Source organism: Python bivittatus, unplaced genomic scaffold, assembly GCF_059951505.1.
Source record: "Python bivittatus isolate LINGU-HERP-01145 unplaced genomic scaffold, Pbiv_v1 ctg000700_np1212, whole genome shotgun sequence".
NCBI classification, from domain to species: domain Eukaryota; kingdom Metazoa; phylum Chordata; class Lepidosauria; order Squamata; family Pythonidae; genus Python; species Python bivittatus.
In genome coordinates this window covers 56,698,871-56,719,873 of record NW_028277098.1, presented here as the reverse complement: position 1 = coordinate 56,719,873, position 21,003 = coordinate 56,698,871, and the positions used below count along the sequence as shown (strand labels likewise).

Below are 21,003 nucleotides of genomic sequence, written 5' to 3'. Positions count from 1 at the left end.
ACCATTAGATTCAGTGGAGAACATGCCTGAAGGAAACTATCAATTTAGGGTCTTTATCACTGCTAATACCCTATTTCCACTACTGTTAAGTATTAGTTGAGTTCTGTGGATAAACTAACTGATGCACTCCTTCCCTTGGGGCATCAACTAAGATGGCAATGCAGGCCTAGGTACTCCCAGGTGGGATGAAGCAAAGTACATGATGAGCGGGCAGAGTGATTCTTCCCCATCTCCTTCTGTGACAGGCAGGCAGCTGTCTGAGGTTCAGTGGGGACTTTGGATTCCCTGCAGCTACCAGCTGTTGATATACAAACTGTCATCCCAGGAGAATTTCATCATTGTCTTCACGCTGCCTTGAAGGTATTGCCAGATTGGCCTTCTGAGAGGTGAATTACCAAGCACAGAAAGATAAATAGGACTGTGCCAGACACATTGCTAACCTTCCAGCATCACAGAGATGAACTTTTTTCTGCCTTCAAAGAAGACAAATACTGGGGCTTTGTGAGCAATTTGAGAAAATAACATCCCAATCCAGAATTATTCATCATCTGGCCAGGGACAGTGAGGGCTCTGTACATTGCTGGCACTAATATAGGCACCTCTGCCCCCAAACAGTAGTAAATTAACAAACAGTTAGATGAAAAATGGCAAGAGGATAGGAAGGGAGGGTCATTTGGACTATTTATTTATTTAAACCAATTTCGAGGCCATCCAGCTCCTTAATGTCTCTAAGCAGCTTACAAATAAAGAAGAAAGCAATACATATAAAAAAATCATAGCCAAATGAAAGACCAATTAAAAAAAACAATACAAAAGCAAATATATGAGGACTTTACAACTACCTTATCCCAAGGCCTGGGAGAACAACCAAGTTTTTAATGATTTTCTGAACTGAATTCTGGCTCACCTAAAGCAACCAAATCACTTTAAATTTATTAAGCATGCAAATAACTACAATGTACACTGAGCTCCCAGGAAAGCATTGGCAAGTTGCTGAGAGTTGCTCTAAGCAAAAGCAGACACACGGTTTATATACCTTTGGCCCGCTACGTTACAAAGACAAGATAAAGAAAAAGACAGACACAGTGTAAATTACAGCATGACATTGGAATGTTTTTGATAAACCCCTCCATGTGACCTTATTATTTATCCTTTCCTACTAGGTCAGCATGCTATCTTTGAGATATGGTCAGTGAATATAAACAATTTGGTTTACTGAGCCACTGGTCCCTGTCTGATTCCTCCCCCTGTCACCACTCAGTGTCAGTTCAGCTTTCTGCGAATGTTTTATCACAAGGGTACTTTAAGCAGTTCACATGTATCAGGGGGGAGTACATTGTATCACCACATTCATTAGGGTAGGAGCTGTACAAATCTCTGGGAGGATGTGATTCCAGATGGCAGGTACCGTAACAGAGAAGGCATGCTTCTTGGGTCCTGTAAGATGATGCTGTTTAATCAGTGGGTCCCAGAATGCACCCACTCTGCTTGATCTCACTGGGTGGGCAGAAATAATCACAGATAAGTAGTCCCTCTGATAACCAGGCCCTATGAGAAGAGTCTCCCTTAAAATATCAGTGTAGGAGTAAGTAGCAGAATAGGTTTTACTATCCTTCTTTCTCCACTGGATTCTAGTTCAGATTCATTTATGAAGCAACATGAAGACATAAATGAGGGTTAAACTAAATTCCTAATATGGTCCAAGGGCAAAAATTTACAGATGCTTCTCAGAAAACCTGGTATTTTTTACCAAGATAATAATAGTGCCAGAAAACTCTCTGAAAAAATGATTTACCCATGGCTAGTAGGTCTCAGCATTGTACAACTATGGCATGCTTTCAATTCACTCCAGTTAACAAGTCTAACCAATGTGCCACATTGTGCATATATATTTAAGTGAATATCAGAATCCTTACAGAAAATAGGCCAGGAAGGGCTGTACTATGCCTTTAGGATCAGAAGCCCTATGCTTATGAATGCCCATTGCTGTGGAACTTGAATGATTTTATTTTTGCCTCTGGCTTGTGTAGTTTGTGAACACATCTGGTTGGCCACTATGGGAATGGAATGCTGGACTTGCAAATCACCAACTGTGAGTATTTCTATTTCCTTAAAGACAGATAAATGATTATCCATCATTCAGAATCTGATGTATATATAATTTGTAAAGTTCAAAGCCCTTAACTTAAATTAATTTTTAAATCTACAATGCATTTTATATCAATATATTTTCTATTTAAATAGAATTTTTGTTGTTGTTGTTGTTGTTTTCTAAGCATCCCAGAGAATTTATGTTTCATGGTAGAATTCTATGGTTGCTTTAGTTTAAAAATATTTTTATACTGGAAGAAGTGATATGTAAAATGAGAAGCACAGTCAGGTCTGCCTGGAACTGGATAATATGATATACAGAAGTCAGGGAGATTTTGATTGCTCTGTGATAAGCAAAAAAAGCATGGAGAATTTATTTAAAACTGTATTTTTATGGCTGTTTCTGAGATTCAAAACAAATTGTAGGAGATGAAATGTGATACAGACATGTAAGGTCACCCTAGAATGATGGCACATTTGATGGGTGTACTAATGGCAGCTAAACTAACAACCTAGAGATGCAGGTTCAACTTCTCACTGTTTCAGATTTGTTGTAGGCTCACAGGGTACAAGTTTACATTCAAGTACTCTTAATGAGTTAAGAATGGGACTTAACAAATCAAGGAATCTTCAGTACCTTGGAGAGCGCAATACAGGCTCCTACCCGTTGTAGCATGGCTAAATCTACAGAAGTCTGTACTGAAGACAGTTAAAAAGGCAGGTAGGGACCTGTTCCAATAGCTCAGTCTTTCCCAGTCTAAACTATTAGAACATTAGGCTCTACCTAGTGTACTTAAGGGTTCAGTTGTTCAGTTCAGTACAACTCCCATCATTCCCAATAAGCGATTGAATATAGACTCTGGTTCTTAAAAGGGCTATTCCTAAAATGAAATTCTTACTTAGCTGGGGAACAGGAGAGAGCTATAGGGGATTCATCTTTAGAATGAGTCCAAGCTGAATATAAGACTTTCTTTTAGGCTATGAAGGTGTGGCTATATTAAGAAGTTGTCAGAATCATCAAATGGTATATTCCCTTCTAAGCATTTCAGAGCCCTAGCTCAGGGATCTGAATATTTTTCCCTCCATATTTGGCAACACACACCTTCACCACTCAAGAATAGGATGGATAATTTCAGGTGACTATTCCTATTCAGTCCTTTGATGTTATAGAGAGTTGAGATAAATATAGTTAGCATGACCTGGAGGATATTGATTATCTGTTCCTTTTCCAATAAGCTGTTTTTTGGAAAAAGAACCAAAGGCTAGATGTCAAAACATGACAAAAGCTATGTCGATTTAAATAATGGTCATATCGATTTGCTTTTTTAAGCAACTTATAAGGATTGTTTATAGAACCAAATCCCCACCTCATGCCAAAATCCTTTCATTCATATCAGTCTATACAAATATTGTTAAAATTGGATCCATGAAGTTATAATTTTCTCCCTGTAAGAAGTGATGATCCCAATCTCAGTAAAAGAGGCTACATGAGTCCATTGCTGAAAACTGGACCCAGAAAATTATAGGCTGGTATCCAGTACCTCCTTCCTGGGCAAGGTGTTTGAGCATGTGCCGATTGATCAGATCCCAATATTCTTGGATATTGAAACTGATTTTCTAGCTCAATTTCAATTAGGATTGAAACCTGGTTATTGGCAATCAATTGCCTTGGTCACCTTGGATGATCTTTGCCAGGAAAGAGAAGGTGGAATGCAAGCTTGTTGGTTTTCTTGGATTTCTTTTGGGTTCTCAGTAGGTTCAATATATTCAGCCATGTATCCCTTTGGAGAGGTGGTGCAAGTTAGGTGTGGACAGAACATTCTTGAAATTATTCCTCTAAAAGCTGAATCACTGGATCCCAAAAACTGGTGCTGATGGATTTCTGGTGTTTCCACTGTGGGGTTCCTCAGAGAACCATTTTATTCCCCATGCTATTTAACTTCTACATGAAACCACAGAGTGAGATTATTTCTGACATCAGATTCATCCTTGACTTTACTTATTTACTCATACAGTCATTTATATACCCCTTACTTCCCAAGAGTCAAGTGGCTTTCAGTGTACCAAAAATAAAAACTACCAAAAAATCAACATAAAATAGACAGTAATCAGTCAGAGAAAGTAGTCCAGACCCACAGTTCACACAAAAGCCTTTCAGAACAATATGATCTTTACAACCTTTGCAAAAAGCAAGAAGGGTGGGGATTTCTCAGACTGAGGGGGGGGGGTTAATGAGGTTTTCCTTAATTTGAGAGCTGCTACCACATGGATACCTCCAGGCCCCCACTCTTCTAACTTCAAATGGGGGGAGGACCCTCAACCAGTCTTCTCAGGATGACCTCAAAGGATGGGCTGCTTGTGTTTGGGAGAGACAATCCTGTACAGGTGTTGAGCCATGTAGGACTTAAAATCAGCACCTTGAAATGGTTTCGGAAGCCTGTTGACTACCAATGCAGTGGCTAGAGCAAAAGTGCAATGCTCCTAAATCTGTTCCTTCCCATTGGTAGCTGTCGCATTTTGAACTAATTGCAGCTTCTGAGTCATTATCAAAAGCAACTCAGGTAAAGCATGTTGCATTAGTCTAAACACAGGGTGATATTAATTTACCCTTCTAACACAGAGGCACAAGTGGTTTCTGTACTGTGAAGTACTTTTCATCCATTCAGGCAGGTGCACCAGCTACAGCCTTACCTGATTAGAGATAAACTTGCTATGGTAATCCTCGCCCAGGCATCTCATTTAGACTACTGCAATGTGTAATACGTGGATCTGTCCTTGAAGACAGTTCAGAAACTTCAGTTTGTACAAATGTTGCAGTAAGAATATGGACTCAAACGAGGCAATATAAACAGATAGTACCAATTGTTTGTGGTCTTCACTGTTTTTTTCTGGTTTCAGCTCAAGGTGCTAGTTTTAATCTATAAAGTTGTCCATGGCTTGAAATCATCATATCTGAAGGGCTGCCTCTTCTCATATCTTTCTACTTGTATCCTAAGATCATCTTCAGAGTGCTTACTTCAGGTGCCCCCCAATGCTGAGGTACAGTGAATGGCTACTCAGGGGGTCTTTTCAGCAGTAACCATCCAACTGCGGGATGCCCTCCTCAGTGAGATATTCCTGGTGCCCTCCTCACTATCTTTCTGCAACATAAGGCTATTCTTGGCCTGGTGCCACAAGATATAGTAAGATATAGTACTAATAATATGTTGATGCTGCTGTGATTAACTTTTTTACAGCTGCTTTTATTTTTTTGCAATGGTTTTAATGCTTATGTTTGTGGTGATAGCAGGATAACAGCTTAGAAATCTGAACCGCCTTCTCTCGGTCTCAAGCAGAAGCACACAGGTTCTGGCACTATTCCACAAGCAGCTCCCCAAATGCCTCCATTTCTGCTAGTTAGAAAAAGGGTTTCTATATTCAGGATCAAAACAGGAAATGTAAACAAGAGGCTGGACACCAATGGAATTGACCATCGCCACTCAGGCTCAAGATACAAGCTGGAATTTGGAGGAAGTAGGGTTTTCCAGATAATGATTTGGCACAGAGGTAATATCTGTTCTGAAGTTCCTCCAATTTTCTAGAGCTGTGGTTTTCAACCTTGGCAACTTTAAGATGTGTCGACTTCAACTCCCAGAATTCCCCAGCATGCTGAAATCCACACATCTTAAAGTTGCCAAAGTTGAGAAACATTGCTCTAGAGGCATAGGAAAAAGTTAGTTAAGAACTGTGTTAAGTTTCATTGCTGGTGATATGTGTGTCTCAGTGTACTTTATGGAAAGAGTATCCACAGGAGGGGTCAACAATGTCAAATAGCAAGTATGAGAGGACCACTGAAGCCCTGACCCCTTTTCCATGAGAGGAATACATGCTGGGCATGTTAAAAAAGAGCAGGGTTTCAACTGCCCACTTGTGCCTGCCATTGTGATGCCATTGACACCCCCATGAGAATGCTCCTGCTTTATTGTCTCTGATGATTGTTGATGTTCTCTATACATGATCAATAAATGGTGTGTCTTTTATGCTATTTGAAATATATTTATAGCATAGTTCCTCTAAATAAGGGTTATCTTCTGTCTGCTCACAATCTTATCTTCACCTTTACAATTAATCTATGGGTGATCCTTTTATGTTGCCATCTGTGATTTGAACAACACTGTATTTTTATTCACTTCCAGTGAATGTTTTACATGCCACTACTTAAAACTGAAAAGGAACTTCTATCTTTTTCTTCTATTTTTTTAAAGCTTGATTCTGCTTATAAGTTAGGAGAGCGATCTACTTCCCAAAGGAGAAGAGTATGCTTTCCCTAGTCATGTATCTCAATGCCACTCAATTCTACAGTGTCAGAGTCAGGAGATGACACTATAGAATTTAGAAATGATTTAAATAAATAAATCTGAAGATATTGCAACTCACTGAAAACACAGGTTCAAATACCATCTGTAATAATAATTGGGCTTTTGGGTATTCCTCCTAAAGAAGACCTCTTTGCTTGCCATGCTGCTGCAAACAAATTTTCATATTTTTTTTTCTAATGGCACAAAAAAGCAGGAGAAGTTTTATCCGTGCATGGCAGAGCATTTAAACAACTGTTTTATTTTTATTTTTTATTTATTTAATTTCTATAGCCACTCATCTCAACAAATCACTCTTTATCACACACACGCATTCAACCTGGACTGGTATAAAGGCCAGAATGGGTCATTCCAGAAAGTAGAAGCATGAATCAGCTGATTTGTGTTGTTAGTGTAGATCCCCCTAAATCTGACTTATGTTGCATTTGTCTAGATTAGCACTCTGGACATAGTGTGGATTAACTGCTCTGCAGACTCTCCTTTGGTGATTTGTGACCCTGACAGCTTGAATTGTGGGTACACTGCACTATAAATAGGCAGCAAATTAGAAAACTCTGACTCCTTGTTCAACAATAATTCATCCTGCTATTATGAAGCTGCTGTCACTGTCACTGCCACTCGCTAAACATCTTTCCTCCTGGAATTATAGAAGAATGGGAAGGAGTTCCACAAAGTGTGCAATGCCAGAGTACTCTAGCTCTTCTGCTCTAACTCACAGCTCTTGCACACTCCCTTCTGTCCAACACCCAGTACTAAGATATGCTGTGTTAGGCACTGAGACTAAGGGCTATAGAGCAGAAAAGAGAAATAGTTCATCTGGGGCCCAACAGTCCATCCATGACTATCTGTGGGCGGTGGAGGGAAGAGGAGGAAATTATTTATATGACATGCATCATGATGTCAGGAAAATGACAAAAATGACCTAATCTGTATCATTTGGCTTGCATTATATACCTATGAATTCATCTAGGACAGTGTTGTCCAAACTTGGCCACTTTAAGATGAGTGGACTTCAACAGCATGGCTGGCTGGGGAATTCTGGGAGTTGAAGTCCACTCATCTTAAAGTGGCCACGTTTGGACAACACTGATTTAGGAGAAAGAGGGAGTCCATCATTGCACAAAAGAATCATGCAGAGCTAGTTGTTTAAAAATGGATGTACATGGATGCCATTGTGTCCACCAGTGTATGTAAGTGATTCATGCACAGACGGACTCTTTCAGAGGACAACTACTTCTCCAGAATCTCCAGTTTTCTACATCCTCTATTCATGAGGAAGAGCTATCTAAGATTGCCCTAGAAGCAAATATTCTTGCTGGACAAGGGCTAAAAGAGTCTGAGTGTGCCTGTAAGGGTTCTTTGTGGTCTGGGAATGGCAGAAACAGTGGCTACATGCGGACTAATTCCCAACAGGATTCTCCCCCTTTTATTGCAACAGCCATACAATTTCCTTTCAGTATTTATCTATGAATATCTATGGGCCTCTCAAAACCAAAGATTCCATTCACACGCAGATTCACTGTCACCCATGCATACACATAACTGATGCAATAGAAAGAAATGTAAAATGCTTGCCAACCAACAAACCTCCCTTCCACATATCTCCTGCCCTGATGTTTCCTAGTATGGTAATGAAACATTTCAACCCAAAAATCTCGTTCACGGAACTGGCTAAACCCTGGGCTACACAAATTCTCTACCATAGTGGTTTCAACCTGCTATTTCCTTTCATCCTTCTCTTTTCCAGTTCCTTTCCTGCAGCTACTATGCTTTTGACTCCTGACAAATTCTCAAATCAGGCTTGCTAATATGTAGCAGGGTTGGCTTGATCTTGGGTGGATTTTCAGACAACTGAGGGCAGGAAATTAAATTTTCCCTAACACACACCTTTGCAGGTAACCTTTGTCACCACTGGGCATTTGTTGATAGACTGGCCTTGCCTGCCACTTTGGGATTTTTCTGGCCTCAGGCCCAAATCTAATGGGTCCTTTTACTGCTACCACCTTATCCTTGCTACTACTGCCTCTGCTGGGCTGGTGCTGGGCTGGTTTGGTTGGTTGGTTAGGCTGAGTTGGCTGGGGCTACTGGATTTGCTGGCCTAGCTCTGACTCTGTGCTGGCTGACTATTGTTGAGTGTGTGGCTAGCCGCTAACTGGGGCTTAAACTGCCCTGCCATTCCTTAGCTAGGACTCAATGCTGCTGTTGGCTGGCCATCCCTGGCTGGAGTTTCTTGGCTGTCCCAGTTGTGGGGCACTTTCCTCTTCCAATTGGAGTTGTTAAGTGTGCTGGCAGAGGCATTTCCTTCCCCCAAACAGAATGACTCAGGGCTGCTAGCTGAGCTTCAAACTAGCTCCACTCGCGACTGAAGCTGCTGAACTCTACCAGCCAATCCTACTGGCCAACTTCTTACCATTGACTCCTTGGTTCCTCCAGTGACTCTCAAAGTTATTTGCTGTTTACTGCCAGACAACCTGCTGGCTGAAGCCTTTCCAGATTCTTCTCCACTGGCTACTTTGCCACTCAAACCCCAACATTGACCACAGACCACCAACCAGACTCCACTGCCTCCTGGTACCACCACCAGCCAACATGCAATACCTCTTCCAAATTCCTCTTCTTACAAGTCTTGCACTGGATCCTTCTGCTGCCATTTCACCACCACCTGGATCAGGTTCCATTGCTAACTAACCTGCCAGGTGATCCTAGCCTTCAAGGGACCACTATCACTGATTGCCCCTGGCTACCCCACCAGCTGAGCACCATCATCAGTCCTACAATGACTTCCTGCCTTCTGGAACCTTTCAGCTTCATCCTTGGCATGCTGAAGCTCCTCAAGCTCTTCAGTTGCCCTGAAACAGTCATCAAAGACTCAGAGCCTCTGGCAGCCTTCTCCTACCCACTGTGGCTGTGTCCAGCCAGCCACTTAAATCTGACTCTCCTCCAGTCTCTTGAGCACTTCTAAGCAGTTAGGGTGTATGTGTGGGATGAGAGGATGAGTTGTTTGTGTGATAGGGACAGCACAGAGAAGCCCAATCTTCTAGCTTTCGTAATCTATTTCTAAGAATACATCTTTCTTATCTTGCTTCTCTCTATATGTTTATATAATAAGCTGTGTACAGCTTTACTCATGCAGGACCATTCAAACATTTTGCTACCAGGAGCAAAGAAAAAAGATGATTCCCCTCCCATTCCATTAATAGAAACTGATTGCCCCAACCAATGAATCCTACTTCAACACTGTTAACAGGTTAACATCCTGCATTGTACCATTTGGCAGCAGGCTAGCTGGGGGGATGCAAGGCAAACTGTGCTCTTCGCCATCTTTCCTTGTCCCTACATCTGCCACCTGAGGTGGCCTAATATTAGACATGGCCCTGCTCACAAGCTAAGTGAAATTTAAGGACAGATGCTCTCTGATACATTGCTAACTATGTCGGTTTCCCAATTTCTAACAAAGCTTCAAGCTGGTATGGGATATTTTTAGGAAGCATCAGAAAGTGATGACAACAGCAGACAGAAAAGATGGAATTCTACCAGGCACATGTGTGTGCTGCCTCCTAAATGTGCACTCTTCTTAGGAAGGAACTATTCACATATCTTAGCTATACACATTTCTATCAGCAATTCCATGTTACCATGGCCAACCCCACCTGGCCAGTGCTGTCATCATTGGGGTGCAGAAAGCTCCCCCAGCAGCTGCCTGATTCTGCCCCATCTCCTCACAGCTGGAAGGTTACTGTGAAAGAGAATGCTGAGAGTGAGATCAGTTTCTCTGTCCCAAAATATTAGCTGAATGACAAGGGAAACCTGAAGTCACCTGGTTAAGGAAGATCTCAGCTGAATGTTGTAGGTTACAGGACCTCTACTTTGAGACTGAGCAAGAGAGAGAGGTAGGTCCCAAGCTTTTTTTTTAAAAAAAAGTATATTTACTCAAAGGCATGGAGTACATGTGAAAATAGAAGCAGAAAGTAAGAATGAGCCAATGTTAGCATATTGTGATGGTGAGGAATAGCTTTGATTTGAAATGAATGCTCACGCTAATGGCCTAATTCAAAAATTGATTTAAGCTACAACCTAACAAACTAGTTTAAAACCCCAAATTCCTCCTAATTTGTTTTTAGTGCAATCTTTTGATAACCTGCATGAAAAAAAAATCTCTGATTGATTGATTAGATGCCATCAAGTCATTTTCGACTCCTAGCAATTACAGAGATAGATTTTCTCCATGAAGAAAATTCCTATACTTGGTGACTACACCAAAATCACAAAACTTCATGCTGTCCAGAGAGAAAAAGGAATAGTGCTTTTCTCCTCCCAGTCACCTGCCAAATTAAAAGGTTCCCAGATTAATTGTTCTGAGAGATAGGGAGAAAAGGGAAATCTACAACAAAATCAATTAATGAAAAAATCCGTCAGCAAGCACACACATTACACAGTGACAGACAAAATCCTTGTGATGACAGGTCAGGTATCTGAACTCTTGCAGCCAGTTTTTTAATCTCCTATTAAACTATCTATCTTCTGATTGCTTTTGTCAGTTCCTTAAATTTAATAGCTGAACTAACCATCTTCTCTCTTTGTTCACACATAAATAAATATCTGATCAATAAAGAACATCTTTTAAAGCTCCAGATGTGAAAAATGAGGTATGCAGAGCCTGCTGGGTTCAAGAAAATTATGGGTTCAAGTCACCAGTGTGATATTTAAAAAACAAAGCAAAACTATCATATTAAATGTTTTCTGGCACTAAAGGAGAAAATGCCATTGAAATAAATCCTAGTCCGGATAATTTATCTGGAGGATCAAACAGAAAAATGAAGAACTAGTTCGAGTGTCACTTGTGAAAACATACTCCTTCTTCTCATCACAATAGTGGAAATAAAGCAACTTTTGCACATATCACAGGACCTAGAATTCACAAGGCCAGTCTTAGGTACCACAGGATCTTTGCCTTGTGGTTAGTTTTTTGAAGCTGAATCTAATTATGCCTGTAAAGCATTTGGTTAGAAGGGCAGTATGTTAATATTCCCAGCAGAGTCATATCTATTCAAAGTGGTTATTGGTGGGAAGAATATAGCCCCCTGGTGAGCCATTCATCAGGACTGAATACAGAAGAGGGAGCTAGGGAAAGTGTCGGCTGGCCTGTCATATCGGAGAGAATGAATATGGCTTCTCTGGGGGAATCCCCTGAAAGGTGGGTCTCTTCACTCCAATATGAATCACTCCAGGTCAGCTGGAATCATTTAGAATCATGACGGTAATGGACAGGATAAACGTGACCTCAGCGTGCTCAGTGAATGTGTAATTGCTCTATCTCCACTTTTCGAAAGCATCTTTTGCCATGCTCTACTTACAGAAACAAATCACGCTAGGAGCTGTCCGTTTCAAAAGAGTGGGGGCAGTGCTGATGTGCACCTTGCTGGCAGCTGATGATGTAACTTGGGAACCCAGGGCAGCCTGTGAAGATGGCTCCAGAATAGCAAATCAGATGGGATGCGAGGCAGGAGGAAAGGTAACGTATCATATATTTGCGTTGTAGCTTTGTCATCAAGGTAAAATGGCAGCTGAAGTTTAATGCCTGGGGAATGCAACAAAGAACAACTTGCTACAGAAAAGGCCTGCTCCAGCCTTAATCTGAGGAAGAAGTTATGGAAGTTAGGGAGACCAAGAGTGTGGTGCAGAAAACAATGCCTAGGCAGGCAAAAAGTAGGTATTTAAGCAGAGGATTAGGGATTTGGGATTACTTCAGGCTCCATCCAACAATGGAGAGTCATCTGGTCATTTTCTGACCATTTTGAGAGAGGAAATGGAAGCCCTAAAAGATTCAGGATAGATGCTATGCTGTGATTTTGCTCCCAAACCTGATATCTGCACACAAGTTGCCAATGCAACTTTTAGTGGGGAAGATAGACAGTTCTTGGCATAAACCCTCCATTTTCAGAGACTATTTGTATTTAACAGTTGGGATTGAATGTATGTTACCACCATCCTTAGACATCTATCTGGTGCAACAATATTCCCTAAACAGAACATTTCCTTTCTAAGCCTGTACTTCTTTATAGCTAGCCTTTCTAAAGAAGTCTGATGTGATCCCTAAGTTTTATCCTAATCATTCAAAGTGGAGTTCTTGGCCTCTAGGTAACAGGCAGGTGAGTTAAAGCAGGTGATGATACTTCTCTCACTCCCCACGGACTCAGCAAGAGGCTGTTTGAATGGTTTGCAATTACTTCTGAGAGAAACCATCCCCTTTTCAGAGCTGACATAGATGCAGTAGAACAATGCAACACTGTTCCCATCCAAGGTGAACGTCCATCATTTCTGTGCGTATTTTGTGTAGCAGGAAGCTGAACAGCAGCTCTCACCTGCATCACCAGAAGGGTTTAAACAAAGACTTTGGAAAGAAAGCATCTTCCCTGTCAGCAACCAAGAAATGTGAAGGTTAGGAGAGTTGAATGCAGATTATTTATTACCATGGAAAGTCTAAAGGGCAAGATAAACAATACTGACAAAGTCTCCTTTGAATGCTGCATTTTCAGTCCCAAGACATAAAACAGCCTAGAAGCGTCTCCATTGCTTTACTTGCCCCTGCCTTCAAAGACCAGAAGAAAATACTTTTTTTCCCCCTTTGTAGGCAGAGTTCAAAGTTTCTTTTTAGCCAAGAAAGAGGGAGGAGAGGGGTTGAATGATATTCAAACAACTGCTCCAGAGGGAAAACCAGGAGAAATTCTATCCACATTACCTATTGCCCTTTTTTGATTCAAGGCACAAATCTACCAGGGTAAATGCACAGTTAGCAGCACCCTGCAGAAGGAAAAACAGCACTGTGATGGATTTGAGCAGAATAATAACTAATGGGAAGAAATGGTTACAACTTCATTTTTGCTCTCCTCTGTTCAGGGCTACAACCTCCCAACATTTCATTAAAAACTAATAAAATAAAATAAAACCCCCGGACTACAAAGCCATTCCATTTACTATTCCATTTACCATAGGTTGCAGTTCTTTGTTTACCTTTAGCAATACTAATTTACAGAATCTCTTGAAACAAGGAGTTGCTTATTTATTCAAATAACTGACTTTTAGGGACAAAAACCTACAGTAGCATGTACCATATTCAGAGGAACTTCATTTAGAATGAACATGTTCAACAGAATGCAAGAGCCTGATCCAGTTATACTTACCTACCCACAGTAGCAACATCAAGCTGACCCCAATGAGAGATAAGCACTTCTAGATGCATCTGAAAGTATGTCTAAATGAGCTGATGGAACTTGAAAGAATCCAGTAGTCTGAGATACGAGATACAGAAGAGCTGTGCCTACTTTAGGCAAAAGGGCTCCATAGTGAGAGTTTGCACTAGCATCACAGGCGAGAATGTGGGAAGAGAACATGAAGGCATCCATGGGTGCAAACATCTGGGAAAGCAACAGAACAGGAACTAGTGAGGAGGGAACAATCCCCCAAAGGAAAAGGCAGGCACTGGGAGACTCACCTACACAGGAGCCAGCCAGTCAAACTTGTTTTCTCTGGACAAATAGGAAGGACAAGAAGAAGGGAATGGTGTCAGGGTTTGTGATGGCTGTAGTATAACCATATTGTTAAACCACTGCAGCCCAGGTTGAAATTTCTAAAGTCATCTTCAGGTACAGCTGAGCAGCATGAGAGTGAAGCAGCACAGGTTGCCATGTGGAATTGTCATAGGTCTCTTTAACACATCCACTGGATTTCTACATGATATGTGGCTTTTTCATGTTACAGGAGCCCTGCCGGGACAAAAAAAAGAGTTGATGCTCTTTCTGCCTTTCTTTTGCACCAGACAAAAAGAAAGTTATTCCATGAGAAGGATTGGATGCTAACCATTTTTGAAGTGATCTTCTCTCCTCTTCCTGAACTAGCAAAGAAGATTGCATGGAGAGTTTTGTTTTTCTGCATGTGGTAGTTGAAACACATGTATCTATTAACTGTATGTATCTGCAACTGTTCCTAGTAGAGAATACATGGGAAAGAAAGCAGTGCTTTAATTCTTTTCCTGCTTACCCTTTTTGTTCAAGATTAAAATATCTCTCGGTACAGACGTTCCCATCCTAGCACCCTCAGATGGTGAAAATCCTGGTTTGGGGCTCATGCTGCCAGACAAGAAACCTGCCTTCCACTGGTGGCTTTTATTTGGATCCAAGAGTTTCCACTGTCCCAAAGCTGCCACAGAGAAGTCACACACACACACACACACACACACACACACCCCTTATTCTGGAAGAGGCTACTATAAAAGAAAAGAAAAGAAAAGAAAAGAAAAGAAAAGAAAAAGAAAAAAACTCACATCCAACTCAGCCTCCAGGAACTGGCAGCTCCCAAAGGACTAAAGATGCAGCAAGAGAAGGCCAAATGTGAATTGGAATGGAAAGGGTTTAAAATGGAAAGGGTTAAATACACCTCTCTGCCATTATCGTTGCTTCTTTACTCAAATTGCAGCTACCTAGAACTACTTTCATTACATGCATTTGTGTATTATCTGTTGGGGGGTTCTCTTTAAGGTGCTTTAAGTGTACATACTAAAGCAGGACCGGATATTTCATATTTTCAGGAGCATTTAATACTGTGCATTGTCTGAACATACGGCCACAACAATGACAAGGGGGCGGGAGTAAGGGAGAGAATAGGCCATTATGCAGATACATTTGCTTTTAAAAGAAAGTCCTGAGTATTTTCACTGGGAAGAGCTGAGCTTCCAAATGCCTCCCACATCAAGCACAGCAACACAGCTGGCATCCATGTAGCTTCATCAATCCTTCCTCCAACCTAGGAACCACTTGAGCTGACTGATATGCTGAGCCATAGCCCACCAAACAATATATTCGAAGGTTAATTAACCACTAATGAGTCCAGCTATGGTGTCTTTCAAGGCACCTATAGGTTCCCCCCCCCTTTTTTTGTTTAATAGCATGGATAATAAAATCAATTAATTAAGGCTGCCTTTGTACAAGGAAGCAAGGACCCAACAACTTGTTTCACCTTAGTAATGAATATGTCATCCTGCTAATGTGCAAACATTCTGGAGATCAGAGCACCTATGTTTCTCGATGGATTGAGTCTAAGCAGGAGAAGCAGAGTACTGTAAGAATCATTTAGTAAGAATAGCTCCAGATAGCATGAGAAAATGTCCAGAGAGAAGAGGGAGAGGCAGCACAAGAATTCCAGTGCCTTTTGCATTCAATATGTGCCTGGAGCATCTGAAGCACTCATGCATCTCCCCCATGTTTTTACCACCAGCAGAATCCATTAAGCTGGGGCTGCAAATCTGGGATTAGGAGGAAAAGTTCAGCCTAGTTTAACTGAAATTTAATACATCAATATATGGATATGGGGAAAGGCACAATTTATAGGCAAGAACCAGTGAACTGAGAACATTTGCTTAACCCTTCTACTGACTTCTGCTTCACTACTACCTTGAAATTCCTGGCTATGGTCTTTCCTTCTAATTGCTTCTTGCTCAGTACAGCCACAACTTTACTGATCAAATGTCCCTGCATTGATTGATTTGTGTTCTGTGGGGAGCTTTAATTATTGGTTTCCTTCCATCAGCTTTCTTTTGTCATCTTTTTGAGAAATAGAATTATTTTGGAGTGAAATGAGAAAAGAGAAAAACAGTGAGAGGAAAAAGTCATTAAAGCCCTCCCATGTGGAGTATAAACTGATTAATAAATGGGGAGGCTTATTGATAAAGCCCCAACTACATTGATCAGAAAGCTGTTTGTGGCAAAAACCGTACAAAAAAGTAAAGTCCTTAAGTTAAAGGACTTTAGCTTGGAGCCTATTATCTGGAGGATTGGAAAGCCCTCTTATTTGAATGACTGTCCAGTCTGTCTGATTGAAAGCTGAAGATCTTGAAGTTGTCCATCACCAATCAGCACCTGAACATCAAATCATGCAGGAAAACAGTCACATAGTAACATTTTCCCTACGATGGTGTAGGAAATTTGGTGGGGGGTGGGGGGGCAAGCTAAACACCCTTAACTCAAATCCATCTTCCCAGGGAAAACAAAGCACTGGGACAGCTATATGGTCTCAAATTGGGTAACTATTCCATTACAAAAACACTTTCCCAGGAAAATTACACTGGCAGCTTAGCCTAAGTCCAAGGAATGTTGATAAGCTGGGAAAAAGTACTGCAAAGTGAGCAGAGCCCTGAGAAACTAAACAAAAATATTTGGAAAAAAAAACTATGTTCACAAAATACTGCCACTTTGTTCCTTAAAATCCCATTGTAGTCCTGCCCCATTACTACATAGTTATATCCTAATGGCCTCACTGATCTCACTAGGCACATGATATGCTACATCCAATGAAATGCCTGACTGCTATATCCAAAACATGAATATCATAATTTGCATAAGTATATAAGGAGGGACAGTAACCCCACCCCTCTTTAGGCCTGTTTAACCAACTTGTGCTTCAATGTACATGTAATGGTATGTGGGAATGACCTTGGAGATTGGGCCCTGAGATGTTGCCTAGGGAACAGTCAGATAAGATACAGCATAGCCTGCAGCTGAATAGTGGGCAGGGCAAAAAGCTCAGAAGAGACCCTCCCTAATTTCTCAGGGTGTAAAGGAGATGGGGTGGGAATTGTTACTTTCAGAGTTGCAAGATTCTGTTAATGTAGTCTTATAATAAAGTAGAATTAGCTCATCTGGTCATGTTTCCTGTCTGGTCTACCTGGTAAAGCTGATAGTATGTGTCCTGGTCTCCAGTTCAAATGGACCCTTAAAATATTATACTACAATGGCCAATTCAATTTCTTTCTACATTATTGCAGTTGTATCTAAATGGGAATCTGCATTTAAGCACATGCATATTTAGTGCAAATTGAATGAACCTTTGGTCTTCTTCTCTGGGAGGCATTTCGTCTTTTGACCACCCTAAGAGCAGCCTTGGTCAGGCTGCCACCATTGTTGTGTTTTAAAATAGAATGTGGGAGAGATTGCCATGAAACACTTCTGAAAAATATGGGGAGAACCATATAGATAAACCTGGAATACAACAAACCAGAAATGATCTTGTCCGGATTCTCTATAAAGAGTGAGGGAGCAAAGAATGGTAAATCCACATGAATACGGTTATGCGGAAACAATTTGGACTTCAGCTTGGATCTAACTGGAAGGTTGCCACATCTTTGTATCTGTCTAACTCCAAGTTTTTGGTGCCTGTTAGATTTTGGCCTAACCTAGATAGTACTATTCATATATCGCATTCATGTAGAACTGGTGTTGATACAAACTGTAGTTTTCTTCTTGCCCCTGAAAACATATCTCCAGTGCCCTTCATCTGTGCATTGAGCATGGCTGTTTGCAAAACAATTCTAATGCAGAAGTGAATTCTCACATGTAGGATCTCTGCATGACTGGGACGTCTAATTGTGGGAATGTTCTGATCACACTGAGAACTTTCATGCTTCAAGTTGCTCGCATAGTAGGGTTTGCAAACATCACTGCTCAGTAACTGGATGGGAGGACATCAGAGAGGAGATGCTGTGGGATACAAGGCACTCCAACTCTTAACTCAATATAGTAAAATCCCTCCTCAATAGATGCATAGGGGTAGAGTTAAGACAATAAAAGATATTGGACATATAACATCTAACATAAAACTCAAGCTAGAAAGAAGACGACGGGTGAGGAATGCTAATGTAATGCCAGTCTGATCATAAATACACAAACAGGGCAAGAATGCCCCCACATGGAAAACATTTATAGAAAACTGTCTCTTTTAGCTGTTTTGGATGCAGTTGAATATTTTGCAGATATCTCCTAGATCATAGCTTTGATTCCAGAAAAGTGCTGGGTTTAAATTTAAAAAGAAGTAAAGAACATTCACTGGCTTCTTCTCCTTGCTTTAGGTGATACCTTATAGAATCAGATATTTCCAGCTGGAAGATGAGGCAAGGCAGAAACAACAGAAGGGCAGGGAGGGGGAAAAAGCAAAGGAGAATGCAGGAAGGAATACTGTGGCTAACTGGTTTGATAACAAATTCACTGACACAGGAACAGTCATTTTCCCTGACACTGCCAATTCCTTAATGATGCCGACTCTAAGGGCCCCAGAGGGAGAGGAACTTAGACTCTGCAAAAATCGCTTTGCTGCAACAGAATTATTTTATTTAAGGCTGTGTTTGGCATGTTTAAATATTAAAGGCTGAGAAATAATGGATGATGTTAGTTTAGACTGAATGCAAGAGGCCATCTCCTAGAATCCACATTTACTGCATCTCTCTCTGTCTGGACATGTGTCTAGATAAAACAGGAACTTCTATAAACTCAGAGGGGGTTGAGGATCAAGCAATTTATCCTGCTCTTAATTTAATCTCTTTTTAAGAAGGCTTATTAAATTAAAATTTTAGAGGCAAACAAGAACACTGCAATGGTTTTTCCTTCCAAAGAACCAATCTACTGTATTATACAGGCAGTCCTCTTCCTGAAGATGGTACATTTTCACTGTACCCTAAAATTCTTTAATCAAAACTCAATAATGAATTATCAGGATTCAACTTTCACCTAACATCTCCTTGGAGGATAAGAAGGGAAGCTGAATTATCCACCAAATTCCACAAAGTTAATGATAAGAGGAGTCTTCACAACCAGACTTCCCAGCCAGAGGTCTGTACATCAGTTCCTTTTCTTTTTCTCTTTCTCTTTCTCTCTCTCTCTCTCTCTCTCTCTCCCTCCCTCCCTTCCTTTCTCCAATTTATATAGCTGCTCATCTCACCACAGGCGATTCTGGGTGGCATACAACACGATTTGTTGTACATACAGGAGCAAAGAAACTGCAGGACCATGAGTGAAGTACCTAACTAGCCATATATGAGTCTGTTCAGTAGAGAGAAGGGGTTATGCAGCTACCTGATTTAGGGCTTACATTAAGGCCTACAGCTCTTCTTTCAGCTAAGTGAATTATTCCCTTGACTAGCTAGCAGCTCTCTGCCCTGCTTGGTATAATCTTTCCCCACATATGATGGGGAAATACACATCAAGACTTTAGGAGAGCCTTTCCCAACATGGAGAATGTTGCAATAAGTTGCAGTAAGACTTCAAGATGAACAAGTACAGCTGTTTGTATATCATATAAATTACAAACCAGTGTAACTGTTTCCAAAGACTCCAGAAACTCTGGCTGGGAGACATTACAGGGTTATTTCAAAGTTGGAATTATAACTAAAAGACAATTTCCATTCACATAACACAAATGACATATTTTTGGCCTTTTGGGCTAATTAGATATTATTATAAGAGATGAGATCAGAAATTGTTATTTATTCAAAATCCCTTGCTATTGTTATTTACTCAAGTGTTATAGGATACTTTGATTCAGGCTAGTTTAATGAACCCAGAATTAAGACAATTACTGACAGTGAAGTTTGAATATTTTTTTCTAAATTATTTTACAGTTTCCTGTTAGTTGTTTTAGATTCATTCTATAATCTACTCTTTCTACTAGACACGAGTTATACAACTTATGCAGAATCCTTCACATCAAGCTCACTTTGCCTCCAATATTATCCTTCCTTTGAGGCAAGGGAGGAAAGGACCTATTTAGAAATGTTCTCCTCTCCTTTCTTGGTGGTGTTTGGCCTGCATCCTTTTGGTTTACATTTTCAAAGAGATTAGTCAAGCAAAGGAAGCAGTGATATGTTCTCCAATTTAAGAATAGGCCAAGGTTCATCTTAGTCCGGCATTTTGTTTCTCATAGTGGTCATCCAAAAGCTTCTGTGCTGCTTGCAAGCAGGGGGTGCCATCTCCTGCCACTGTCCCACTGCAACTGGTATCTGGAAGTAAGCCCCCTCAGATAACCCTGAGCCTTCAAGACTAATCACCTTTGATAAGCCTCCATGAATGCATCCAATCCAAATTGGGTGAAAGTTTACTTAAAACGTATGTTGCTCTTTGCTGCCGAATTATTACTGAGCACAATCATCCAACACATTCCTACCTTAGCTATGTGGCAACCTCTCACAACAACAATCTGGGCAAATATAGATGAAATATCCACCTCTGTTGCTTGTATTAATTCTGGCCATCTATTATTGTGAAAATATGATCATCGACTGCATGCAAGTGTGAGTCATCTCTGTTCAACCACAGAATTCAAAACTTTTTAAGAATACCAACAACAGAGCACAAAAGGCTCAGTCTTGTTTGTACCAAAGGGTCAAATGGCCAGAGGCACCTCCCCATCAGCTCATCCAATTTTTGCAGTCCTTGTGGGTGAAACAAAGGGCAACAGATTTCCTTCTCCAAAGTCATTCCTGCTCTGCTCAGAGGGACAAGTGCAGGTGTTGGCAGATTTGCCAGCCCAAGGCATTTTCCTGCCTGAGGCAAAGGAGAAGATGGCACCTCTCTACAGACTAACCTTGCAATTCACATACAGAGGCTTGAATCTTACTGCAGTTCTGGCAATGCAATGCTTTCTATTGAGCTTGAGGGCAGCAGGTGATTTTCAGTTGAGCTCAGCTTCTAGTAACTATATAACCATGTCCATGTTAGTTATCTATCAACAGCAATGG

The 21,003-nt window shown here is 40.9% G+C and overlaps 1 long non-coding RNA gene across 2 annotated transcripts; it reads left to right on the top strand.

The window, feature by feature from the left end:
* The first annotated feature begins 1,324 nt into the window (after positions 1 to 1,324).
* LOC148214211 (uncharacterized) lies at positions 1,325 to 17,126 on the top strand. 2 transcript variants are annotated; one of them, XR_015798383.1, is made up of 4 exons: positions 1,325 to 1,404; positions 2,031 to 2,092; positions 11,803 to 11,958; positions 14,205 to 17,126. It is a non-coding gene; the product is annotated as an uncharacterized LOC148214211 (long non-coding RNA). The 2 variants fall into 2 exon arrangements; XR_015798382.1 differs by lacking the exon at positions 1,325 to 1,404 and adding an exon at positions 1,416 to 1,501.
* Positions 17,127 to 21,003: the final 3,877 nt, after the last annotated feature.